Raw genomic sequence first — 11,260 nt, 5'->3', positions numbered from 1 at the left:
CTGTTTAAATGCTGTGGGCCTGTTATCATTAATGTGTAATCATGTGGAAAATGTGCTTTTAAACATTTCTGAAACACACTGCACATTGCTGGCGGCTATTACCTTAGCTACATTGGTTATATAATGATCCTGTCTGGTCAAGACTCAGGTTATCATAGCTGACTCTGATCAATCAACAAAAGTTTTAATGTCCGGTATTGCTTGCTTTGAGTAGACTGAGACGTCCCGATAGATAGTATGTCAAATGGTTTGCAAATGTAAATTTGGAGGTAGTTATCAATTTAGTATCTTGAGTCGTTATCTGGTCATGTTAGCTAGTTAGGCAAGCTAACCAGTAATTAGCAGACAAGTGAGTGGAGGAATGAAGTAGAGTCTTTTGACACTGAAAGCGACTTGCTTGCTGGTAAGCAGAGATTGCGCTGCACAGTGATGTTGAGATAATGCTTGAATTTCCATGACAGAAATGCATGTCAGTCCGGACTGTGTGACAACTCCATTAGCAAGCATTTTGTGGTGTGTACTGTATGTAGTATTTTGAACAGTTTTCAGCCAAGGAATTCTCGGAAATGCTTTGTAGGAGACCCTTTTTTTTTTTTTAATTCTAAATTCATACATTCCATTACTCCCCAAGACTGGTACACAGGGATCCTCTGGAAAGACGGAGTACCAAATATGCATCATTGTCATTTTAGGGCACCGGTTAGTGTATCACAACCAAAAAGTAAAACAGGAAGCAAGAGGATCCTACAGATACAGATACTCATTCTTTTACAAAAATATCAGCATCACCAAAAATCTCTGTCCAGGGACCTTGTGATTCCAAAAGCGCTTCCCAGGTGCATTCTCAAACTGAAAGAGTGAGGTAGTAAAGACATGCTAAGATAACTTATTGTCTCCACAAATCCAACACTTTAACTGCATGTGGATACATTTCTGATCGCTGAGTCCAGGCAGTCACTGAAAACCTGAATCGTCCAGTGACAACATTCTCTGACCAATCAGTGGCCGGCAGCCTGTTGACGTCACATTTTAGTATCGGCTCGGCTCGCTTGAAACCGCTCCTGAGCAGGTAATTAAAAAAAGCACCAAGTACCAGGTAGCAAAAAACCAAAAACAAAAAAAACGAGTAGAGTCGAGCTGAGTAGTGCTACTTTTGTGTAGTGGAAAAGCACCTTTAGTCTTGATCCAGGACAGCTACAAATCCAGACACTCATTCTTCTCACTCAGAGTCATGGTCAGTAAACCTTTACTCACCAACAAAGGCACCTAATTTAGTGGTGTCCACAACTCTACCCAACACACAGTCCACACAGTCATTGCACAATGTAGGAGACAGAATGCGTCAGGACAAACGCCAGGATTCACTGGGAAGAAATCAGAGACTTTGTTCCCGATCTGTACAGCACAGTTTGCACCAGTTTGACATTCAGTGTGTTCTTAGAGATCAAACCCCTCCTCCTGTGAACATTGGTGACTACAAAACAATCCCTGGCAACTTTCAGGATCATCTTACAAAAGAACCCCCACATTTGGATCATCATATTTGTTGAAGTTTACAAGTCCTCCATCTACATGGCATGTGATCTCCCTCAAAAGGTCTGATCTTAACTCCAGTGTGATTCAGTCTGGGACACTGAGCAGAGATCAGGCTGTGGGACTTCAATTTCAATGTATTTTATTTGTATAGTGCCAAATCACAACAGTGCTGCCTCAAGGCGCTTCAGATGAAGGCATTAGTTCAGCAGGAAACAATCAACAGTGAAGCAGAGAGATTACTAAAGTGGCCGCCGCCTGTGCTTCACTAACAGACCCAGAATTTAGATCTAGTGAGGTAGAGACCTGTTCCATTGCTAACAGTGTGAATTAAAAGGAGAGGAAGCATGATTCCATTACTACACTAGCCATATGAGAAGGAGAACAGATGTGTCTTTAGTCTGGACTTCAATGTTTCCATGGAATCTGACTGTTTTTCTCTGCAGGGAGATCATTCCACAAGGCAGGCACATGATAAGAGAAGTATCTGTGGAAGGCTGACATTTTTTTTTTCACCTTAGGAACACAAAGTAGTCCTGCGCACTAAGAAAGCAGAGCACAGGCCGGTACGTAGGGTTTAATTAGACAGTAAAGTTTGCAGAGTAAAATTTGCTCAACTGGGATAAAATTTGGTTCCAGTCCAAATAGAGTTCAATTAATTCTGTCACAGTGTAAAGTCAACTCTTATTAGAGTAGAAACACTTGATTTGACAAGTTGGTAGAGCTGATTTAACTCTATAATAGAATGTATTTTACTCTATTTAGATTAGGACCAAATGTTATCCTGGCAGAGTACATTTTACTCAGCAAAATTTGCTGTATAGGTCAGCTAGGTAGAGAGGTGCTAATCCATTAATAACACTGGTATACAAATATTTAGAAGTTGTCTGCTTCAGAAATAAAATGTGCTATTTATTCTGAATTTTGGCATGTTGAATTGAAATATGACAATAACAATGGCCAACTGGCTACCGTTTTCAAGATATACAAGGTTTTACATTTTGCGTCTACATAATTATATTATGTTAACAGTAGAGTTAACATGAAAAATCATAAAAATATGTCATTTTTATGTTTCTCTGACTGTTTGTATAATATTTCACCTGCTCTCTTTTTATGAGGGCTGTCCATAAAGTATAGGTCCTTTTTATTTTTTTCAAAAACTATATGGATTTCATTCATATGTTTTTACGTCAGACATGCTTGAACCCTCGTGCGCATGCGTGAGTTTTCCACGCCTGTCGGTGACGTCATTCGCCTGTGAGCACTCCTTGTGGGAGGAGTCGTCCAGCCCCTCGTCGGAATTCCTTTGTCTGAGAAGTTGCTGAGAGACTGGCGCTTTGTTTGATCAAAATTTTTTCTAAACCTGTGAGACACATCGAAGTGGACACGTTTCGAAAAATTAAGCTGGTTTTCTGTGAAAATTTTAACGGCTGATGAGAGATTTTGAGGTGATACTGTCGCTTTAAGGACTTCCCACGGTGCGAGACGTCGCGCAGCACTCCCAGGCGCCGTCGTCAGCCTGTTTCAAGCTGAAAACCTCCACATTTCAGGCTCTATTGATCCAGGACGTCGTGAGAGAACAGAGAAGTTTCAGAAGAAGTCGGTTTCAGCATTTATCCGGATATTCCACTGTTAAAGGAGATTTTTTTAATGAAAGACGTGCGGACGGGTCCGCGCGTCGGGACGCAGCCAGTGCGGTGCGGCAGCACAGGAAAAATACCTCTGTGTTGATAACCATTTGTAAAATCCAGGTGGCTTTTGATGGCTTTCAGTGGAGTGAGTATATGAGAAATTATTTAACAGCTGGACATGTTCCAACTTGTCCTTAAGGCTTCCAACAGAGGTGTTTTTCCTGTGGCGGAGCGTTGCGGCGGCTGCGAGCCGACGCTGCAATCCGACGCTGCAATCCGTCCGCACGTCTTTCATTAAAAAAATCTCCTTTAACAGTGGAATATCCGGATAAAATGCTGAAACCGACTTCTTCTGAAACTTCTCTGTTCTCTCACGATGTCCTGGATCAATAAAGCCTGAAATGTGGAGTTTTTCAGCTTGAAACAGGCTGACGACGGCGCCTGGGAGGGCTGCACGATGTCTCGCTCCGTGGGAAGTCCTTAAAGCGACAGTATCACCTCAAAATCTCTCATCAGCCGTTAAAATTTTCACCGAAAACCAGCTTAATTTTTCGAACCGTGTCCACTTCGATGTGTCTCACAGGTTTAGAAAAAATTTTGATCAAACAAAGCGCCAGTCTCTCAGCAACTTCTCAGACAAAGGAATTCCGACGAGGGGCTGGACGACTCCTCCCACAAGGAGTGCTCACAGGCGAATGACGTCACCGACAGGCGTGGAAAAAACTCACGCATGCGCACGAGGGTTCAAGCATGTCTGACGTAAAAACATATGAATGAAATCCATATAGTTTTTGAAAAAAATAAAAAGGACCTATACTTTATGGACAGCCCTCGTATAACACTTTAAAAATCAGCAAAAGGGTTATATAATTAACCCTTAGTAGCACAGTAGTAGCATTTTTTAAAACTACAGCCAATCAACAATTTCAAACAATTTTCATTCTCTGTGGTCCAAAATTAGTGAAGTTTGACTATCTTCATTTCAGAAGCATTTTAGCTGTAGACCAGTGTAATTTTATAAGTTAGTCACAGAACCTTAAAATCAGACCTCACAGAGACAAGAAGCCAATGAAGGAATAGCAAAATCAGAGTAATGTGGTCAAACATTCTGCTTGTTGTCAAAATTCTGCCAGCAGAATTTTAAACCAATTGGAGAGCCCTAATTCCGGACTGTGGTAAACCAGAAAATAGAACATTGCAAGAATCCAGTCTAGAAGAGACAAATGCATGGATCAGCATCTGCATCATACATAGATAGGATGAGATGAATCTTCGCTATATTATGAAGGTGGAAGAAATCAGTCCTCGTGATATCTCTGATGTGTAGGTCAAAGGACAGCGTGGGACTTCTCACATTGTTAGAGTGATGTATGACACATGAGTCTAAGTTAAGTATAAGCTGGTCAAACTGATGTTGATGCCTTGCAGGACCAAGGGCCAACATTTCATCTTCTCTGAATTTAAAAGTAAGAAATTGCTAGACATCGAAATGAATCCTTAAGGAAACTACATCAAATTAGTACTCACAGTTTGTAAACTGAGCACTTCTACAGACCTTGCAGTTGTGCAGGATACTCCAGTATATTCTTAGTGTAATATTTGAATATTTTCCACATTTTGGCCATGTTATTTTTGTTTGAATGAACAATATCCTTCTATGATATTCGTCAAAAATATTTTAAGGTCCACAAACCTTTCAAAGGGTACAGCCAGAAAAATCTGTAAGGAGGCCAGTAAATCTGTAAAGACAGTGGGCTCAACGCCATGAAAAGCTCTGTATTTTCTTCACGGTATCACAAACCTTTGATTAATTTACATTTCATGATGGGTTGAATGGGTTGGGATAAAACCATAATGCCTATGACTGCAATAGCATCCACTGCACTACTGAACCATCTTTGAAAGGTTGGTGGAAACCACAGACTGTATATATACTTGGCAAACACTGTGAGACGTTACCCATGTGTTTTATATAGAGACAGGAAAAGCCCCCGTGAAACTACCTATAAAGACCAAAATTGGTTTTTATACCCACGGTAAACGTATTTCTTTCTGCTCTCAAGATGGACATTTTATCATGGACTTGAATGTGAACCTGGTGCCAGCCTCAAGCTACCAGTGAAGGAACTGCAACTTTTTATTTTTCTGGGTAGACTTCATCTGACAACATCAAAGATTACTGTTTGATAGAAACTACATAGACAAACAACTGATCCATAACCACTGCTTGAAAATAGTCATCTTTCTTCCACAGCCATGTAAAATACGGGCACCCCTTGCACATTTCAGGTTCTCAATACTGAGGGATCATGGTGGATCATGCCCAGAGAAACGTGCCATATGGTCAAAATATTGCAGCTCATGTTCCTCCACAATGCAAATAACACTCCTCACCTGATTCACCCCACGTAACCTTTGTTTGACACAAGTCATTCCAAAGGAACCAAGGTCATCTAAACAGTCCGAGTACCAAAGACCATAGTCAATGCCATAGGTCAATGATTAGCACCAGGACCCTAAAGATGTGGACCTTCCTTCACCTGCAAAGGTATCAGCATTCAAATTAAAAAGGACACAAAGGCCAAATGTCACTGTTGGCATACATGAGTCTCTCTGCAGGTTTGACAATCAATTATCAGGCATCACCACACAGGATTTTAGGAACAGGCGGTGGGATGACAACACACTTGAAAAAATGTCTAATTAGATGTGGCTCTGTATTAAAATAGACTATACTAATGGCCAATTTACTGAATAGGAAAGAAAAGAAAAAAGTAAATCTACTCAGATAAATTTACTTCAGATTTCTGTGCGAAAAACTTTACAGAACTCTTTTCAAATATGTATATTTTTTTAATGCTTTAGAACTTTGTGATGTCACGATAATGACAAAGAGGGAAATAAAAGCAAATATTCTGAGGGAGGTCTGGATTGTCACCAAAAGATGATCAATACTTCCTTGCACATTTTTTTTCTCAAAATGTACAATTTTTGAGATAATTTGCGTTGACACAAACAGAAAGAGGTGACCCCATGACCTTCATCTCTGAGCTCTGATCTCTCAGTTTATAACAGACATGGCTAGTTATTGATTTAACTGGGCAGATTCACCAAAGAACTGAAAGTCACCACTTTATCAAATAAACTGGTGACAAAATGACACATGAGAATTATTACTCCTGTATGAAGCTTGCAACTGAAATACACTCAACAAAAATACGAGGTGTATTAGATAAGAAAGCGACACTTTTTTTTTTTAAACTATATGGATTTGAATGACGTGCGATTCCACCAATCATGCTTGAACCCTCGTGCGCATGCGTGAGTTTTTTCACGCGTATCAGTGACGTAATTTCCCTGTGGGCAGGCCTTGAGTGAGATGTGGTCCCGCCCTCTCGGCTGAATTCCTTTGTTTCACACGCTGCTCGAGACAGCGCGCGTTGCTTTATCAAAAATTTTTCTGGACCTGTGAGGAATATCCGAGTGGACACTATTCGAGAAATTAAGCTGGTTTTCGGTGAAAAGTTTAACGGCTGATGAGAGATTATGGGGTGTTTCTGTCGCTGTAAGGACTTCCCATGGAGCGGGACGTCGCGCAGCGCTTCCAGGCGCCGTCGTCGGCCTGTTTCGACCTGAAAACATCCTAATTTAAGGCTTAATTCACCCAGGACGTCGTGAGAGAACAGAGAAGATTCAGAAGAAGCCGGCATGAGGACTTTATGCGGACATTCCACTGTTTAAGGACATTTTGTAATGAAAGACGTGCGCGCAAATTCGCCGAGTCGTTTCCGTGACGACTCAACGAATCTGTGTGCGCCGCGACAGGAAAAACACCTCCGTGTTGAAAACCATTTGTAAAATTCAGGCGGCTTTTGATGGCTTTCAACAAGTGAGTATCTGAGAAATTGTTTAACAGCTTGGGCATGTCTGTTAAGGTTTCCAACGGAGGTGTTTTTCCTGTCGCGACCCCCCATGGTCGGGTCCGGCCCGACATGCGACTCTGCCCGCACGTTCTTTCATTACAAAATGTCTGTTAACAATGGAATGTCCGAATAAACTCCTCATGCTGACTTCTTCTGAAAGTTCTCTGTTCTCTGACGACTTACTGGGTCAACAGAGCCAAAAAATGTTTTCAACTTGAAACGGCGAGACGCTGCCGCCTCGAAGCGCAGATCGCCGTCAAGCGCCGTGGGCCGTCCTTAAAGCGACACTTACAGACTAAAATCTCTCATCAGCCGTTAAAATTTTTACTGAAAACCAGCTGAATTTATCGAACTGTGTCCACTCAGTTGTGCCTTACAGTTTTGAAAAAATTTTGATCAAACAAAGCAGCAGTCTCTGAGCCATTCCTAAACAATGAAAAAATCGACGAGAGGGTGCGCGACTCCTCACTCAAAGACTGCCCACAGGCGAATGACGTAACCGACAGGCGTGAAAAAACTCTTGCATGCCCACGAGGGTTCAAGCATGTCTGATGTAATCACACGTGATTCAAATCCATATGGTTTTTGAAAAAAATAATAAGGTCGGATGCTTTTCTAATAGACCTCGTATAAACACAACACTTTTGGTTTTGCTCCCATTTTGTATGAGATGAACTCAAAGATCTAAAACTTTTTCCACATACACAATATCACCATTTCCCTCAAATATTGTTCACAAACCAGTCTAAATCTGTGATAGTGAGCACTTCTCCTTTGCTGAGATAATCCATCCCACCTCACAGATGTGCCATATCAAGATGCTGATTAGACACCATGATTAGTGCACAGGTGTGCCTTAGACTGTCCACAATAAAAAGCAGAAAGGTGCAGTTTTGTTTTATTGGGGGGGGATACCAGTCAGTATCTGGTGTGACCACCATTTGCCTCATGCAGTGCAACACATCTCCTTCGCATAGAGTTGATCAGGTTGTCAGTTGTGGCCTGTGGAATGTTGGTCCACTCCTCTTCAATGGCTGTGCGAAGTTGCTGGATATTGGCAGGAACTGGTACACGCTGTCGTATACGCTGGTCCAGAGCATCCCAAACATGCTCAATGGGTGACATGTCCGGTGAGTATGCCGGCCATGCAAGAACTGGGACATTTTCAGCTTCCAAGAATTGTGTACAGATCCTTGCAACATGGGGCCGTGCATTATCCTGCTGCAACATGAGGTGATGTTCTTGGATGTATGGCACAACAATGGACCTCAGGATCTCGTCACGGTATCTCTGTGCATTCAAAATGCCATCAATAAAATGCACCTGTGTTCTTCGTCCATAACAGACGCCTGCCCATACCATAACCCCACCACCACCATGGGCCACTCGATCCACAACATTGACATCAGAAAACCGCTCACCCACATGACGTCACACACGCTGTCTGCCATCTGCCCTGAACAGTGTGAACCGGGATTCATCCGTGAAGAGAACACCTCTCCAACGTGCCAAACGCCAGCGAATGTGAGCATTTGCCCACTCAAGTTGGTTACGACGACGAACTGGAGTCAGGTCGAGACCCCGATGAGGACGACAAGCATGCAGATGAGCTTCCCTGAGACGGTTTCTGACAGTTTGTGCAGAAATTCTTTGGTTATGCAAACCGATTGTTTCAGCAGCTGTCCGAGTGGCTGGTCTCAGACGATCTTGGAGGTGAACATGCTGGATGTGGAGGTCCTGGACTGGTGTGGTTACACGTGGTCTGCGGTTGTGAGGCTGGTTGGATGTACTGCCAAATTCTCTGAAACGCCTTTGGAGACAGCTTATGGTAGAGAAATGAACATTCAATACACAAGCAACAGCTCTGGTTGACATTCCTGCTGTCAGCATGCCAATTGCACGCTCCCTCAAATCTTGCGACATCTGTGGCATGTGCTGTGTGATAAAACTGCACCTTTCAGAGTGGCCTTTTATTGTGGGCAGTCTAAGGCACAACTGTGCACTAATCATGGTGTCTAATCAGCATCTTGATATGGCACACCTGTGAGGTGGGATGGATTATCTCAGCAAAGGAGAAGTGCTGACTATCACAGATTTAGACTGGTTTGTGAACAATATTTGAGGGAAATGGTGATATTGTGTATGTGGAAAAAGTTTTAGATCTTTGAGTTCATCTCATACAAAATGGGAGCAAAACCAAAAGTGTTGCATTTATATTTTTGTTGAGTATTTTATAAACTCTTATCCTCACATTTCTTGGTAAATGTTTCTTTTAAAACATACTTTTCTGATATGTTTCCTTAAATAAATAGATTTATGCTTCATAAAGAGAATTAAGTACACAATTCTTTGTTCCTGTTGAGTGGTCACCAGAAAGTGCACGAAATGTTGCACGCACTCCTCAGGAGAAGCACATCATTTATAAGTAAACAAAAACAAGTGGTCAATAGGGGGCGTGGCGGGGCCCATTTGCTCTGTTGTTTTGGGCACAGTGGAGAGGAGGGACGAGAACCAGCTGCTGCGTCTCCAGCACCCCCACTTCCACGCACAGACCACGCCCTGTGTGACCTCTGTGGACCCGGTGCCATCCACACAGAGTGGCTCCGGGTGTCCCCTGGGAGCTGGGGAATGCTGGAGAGGACGAGCGGCACACGATAGGCCATTGTTTGGTTTGCAGTCACTGATTCCCCTCCACACCTCCTCCTCAAAACACACGGGCTGACCGTCTCAGCGGGTTAAACTGATTACAAAGACGTTTGTGGTTTAACTAATCCCCCATTCTGGGCCCACTGTCCGCTTCAGCAAAGTGAAAAGGCTGCAAAAACCCCGCAAGACTGTAATCACTGGCGGGCCTCGCACCTGTGGGGCTGAAATACCAAGATAAGAGGGAGATTCTCAGAGTGACATTTTAACTGCCATGAACACACAAACAACAGATTGTGTTTAAAAATGAGTGACTGGCAAAAGATATGGCATCACAAACATCCATACACTGTAGAATACGGACTAATCTCTGCATGCATTATGATGTCATAAAGTCCAAGAGTACAGATAGATAGATAGATAGATAGATAGATAGATAGATAGATAGATAGATAGATAGATAGATAGATAGATAGATAGATAGATAGATAGATAGATAGATAGATGAGTTTTGTTCTAATTTTTAAGTACAGAAATGGGGCAAGAAGGACACCAATGAGGGAAACCACTCATGATAACTCTGTGGGCTTAGAAACTTCTATGGATGTGATTGAAGAATCAGTACTTACAAGACTCATGACTGAGTGGAACAGAGGCAGACTTTCTTAAAAAGAACACATGACGTTTCAGCTACAGTTTGCCAGACAGAATATAGGAGACTTGAGCCTAGATTTGATTAATTTTGTATGAGAAAATATCATTCTCATTTTCCCATTTTGAAACAGAAAATAATTGTATGAACTAGTGAATCCTCACTGGCTAAAATAAGCAACAATTATACTGTTGCCACTACTTTAAACCAGTGAGTTATTTTTGGAAACAAACGTGTTATTTGGTGTTTCATTCCTGTTAATACATTTCTGAAGCAATTCTTGTGAATCAGTGAATCCTTGCTATGTAGCATCATTATGTTACAACTATTTCTAAAACAGTGAGTCATTTGTAGAAATGTTTCACTTAGTGTTTCAATCCTTTTGAATAAGTAAATCATTTTGGAGCAACTGTTTCATTGAGTTTTGAAGCATTTTGAAACAGTGAATCATTTTGTGAACCACTGATTCCTCATTGTCTAAATATTAACCATATTTGTTGTAATAATTTCTGAAACAGTGAGCATTTTTGTTAAAAAAAAAAAAAAAGTATTTTAATTTAATCCCCCAATTGACATTTTCTGAAGCACTTGTTTCACTTAGCATTTGGAACATTTGGAAACACTGTTTTTTTCCCCAAACATAATTTCTTTCAAATCAGTGGCTTATTGTCAGAAGCAGGTGTTTAACTTAGTTTTAGTTAGTTATTTTTTCTTTTTGATAATTTCAAAGCAAAACTCTATGTTTAATAGGAAAATAAGATGTCAGTCCCGAACCTCACCACCACCACACAGGTTACTATGTAAAGAAAAATAAATCAGCAGTCTATGAATAAGGCACTAATTTACTATTTCCAGCTATGTCTGCTACCAAGTCT

The sequence above is a fragment of the Thalassophryne amazonica genome, chromosome 5 (genome assembly GCF_902500255.1).
Source record: "Thalassophryne amazonica chromosome 5, fThaAma1.1, whole genome shotgun sequence".
NCBI classification, from domain to species: Eukaryota; Metazoa; Chordata; class Actinopteri; order Batrachoidiformes; family Batrachoididae; genus Thalassophryne; species Thalassophryne amazonica.
Note: the sequence above shows the minus strand (reverse complement) of the source record.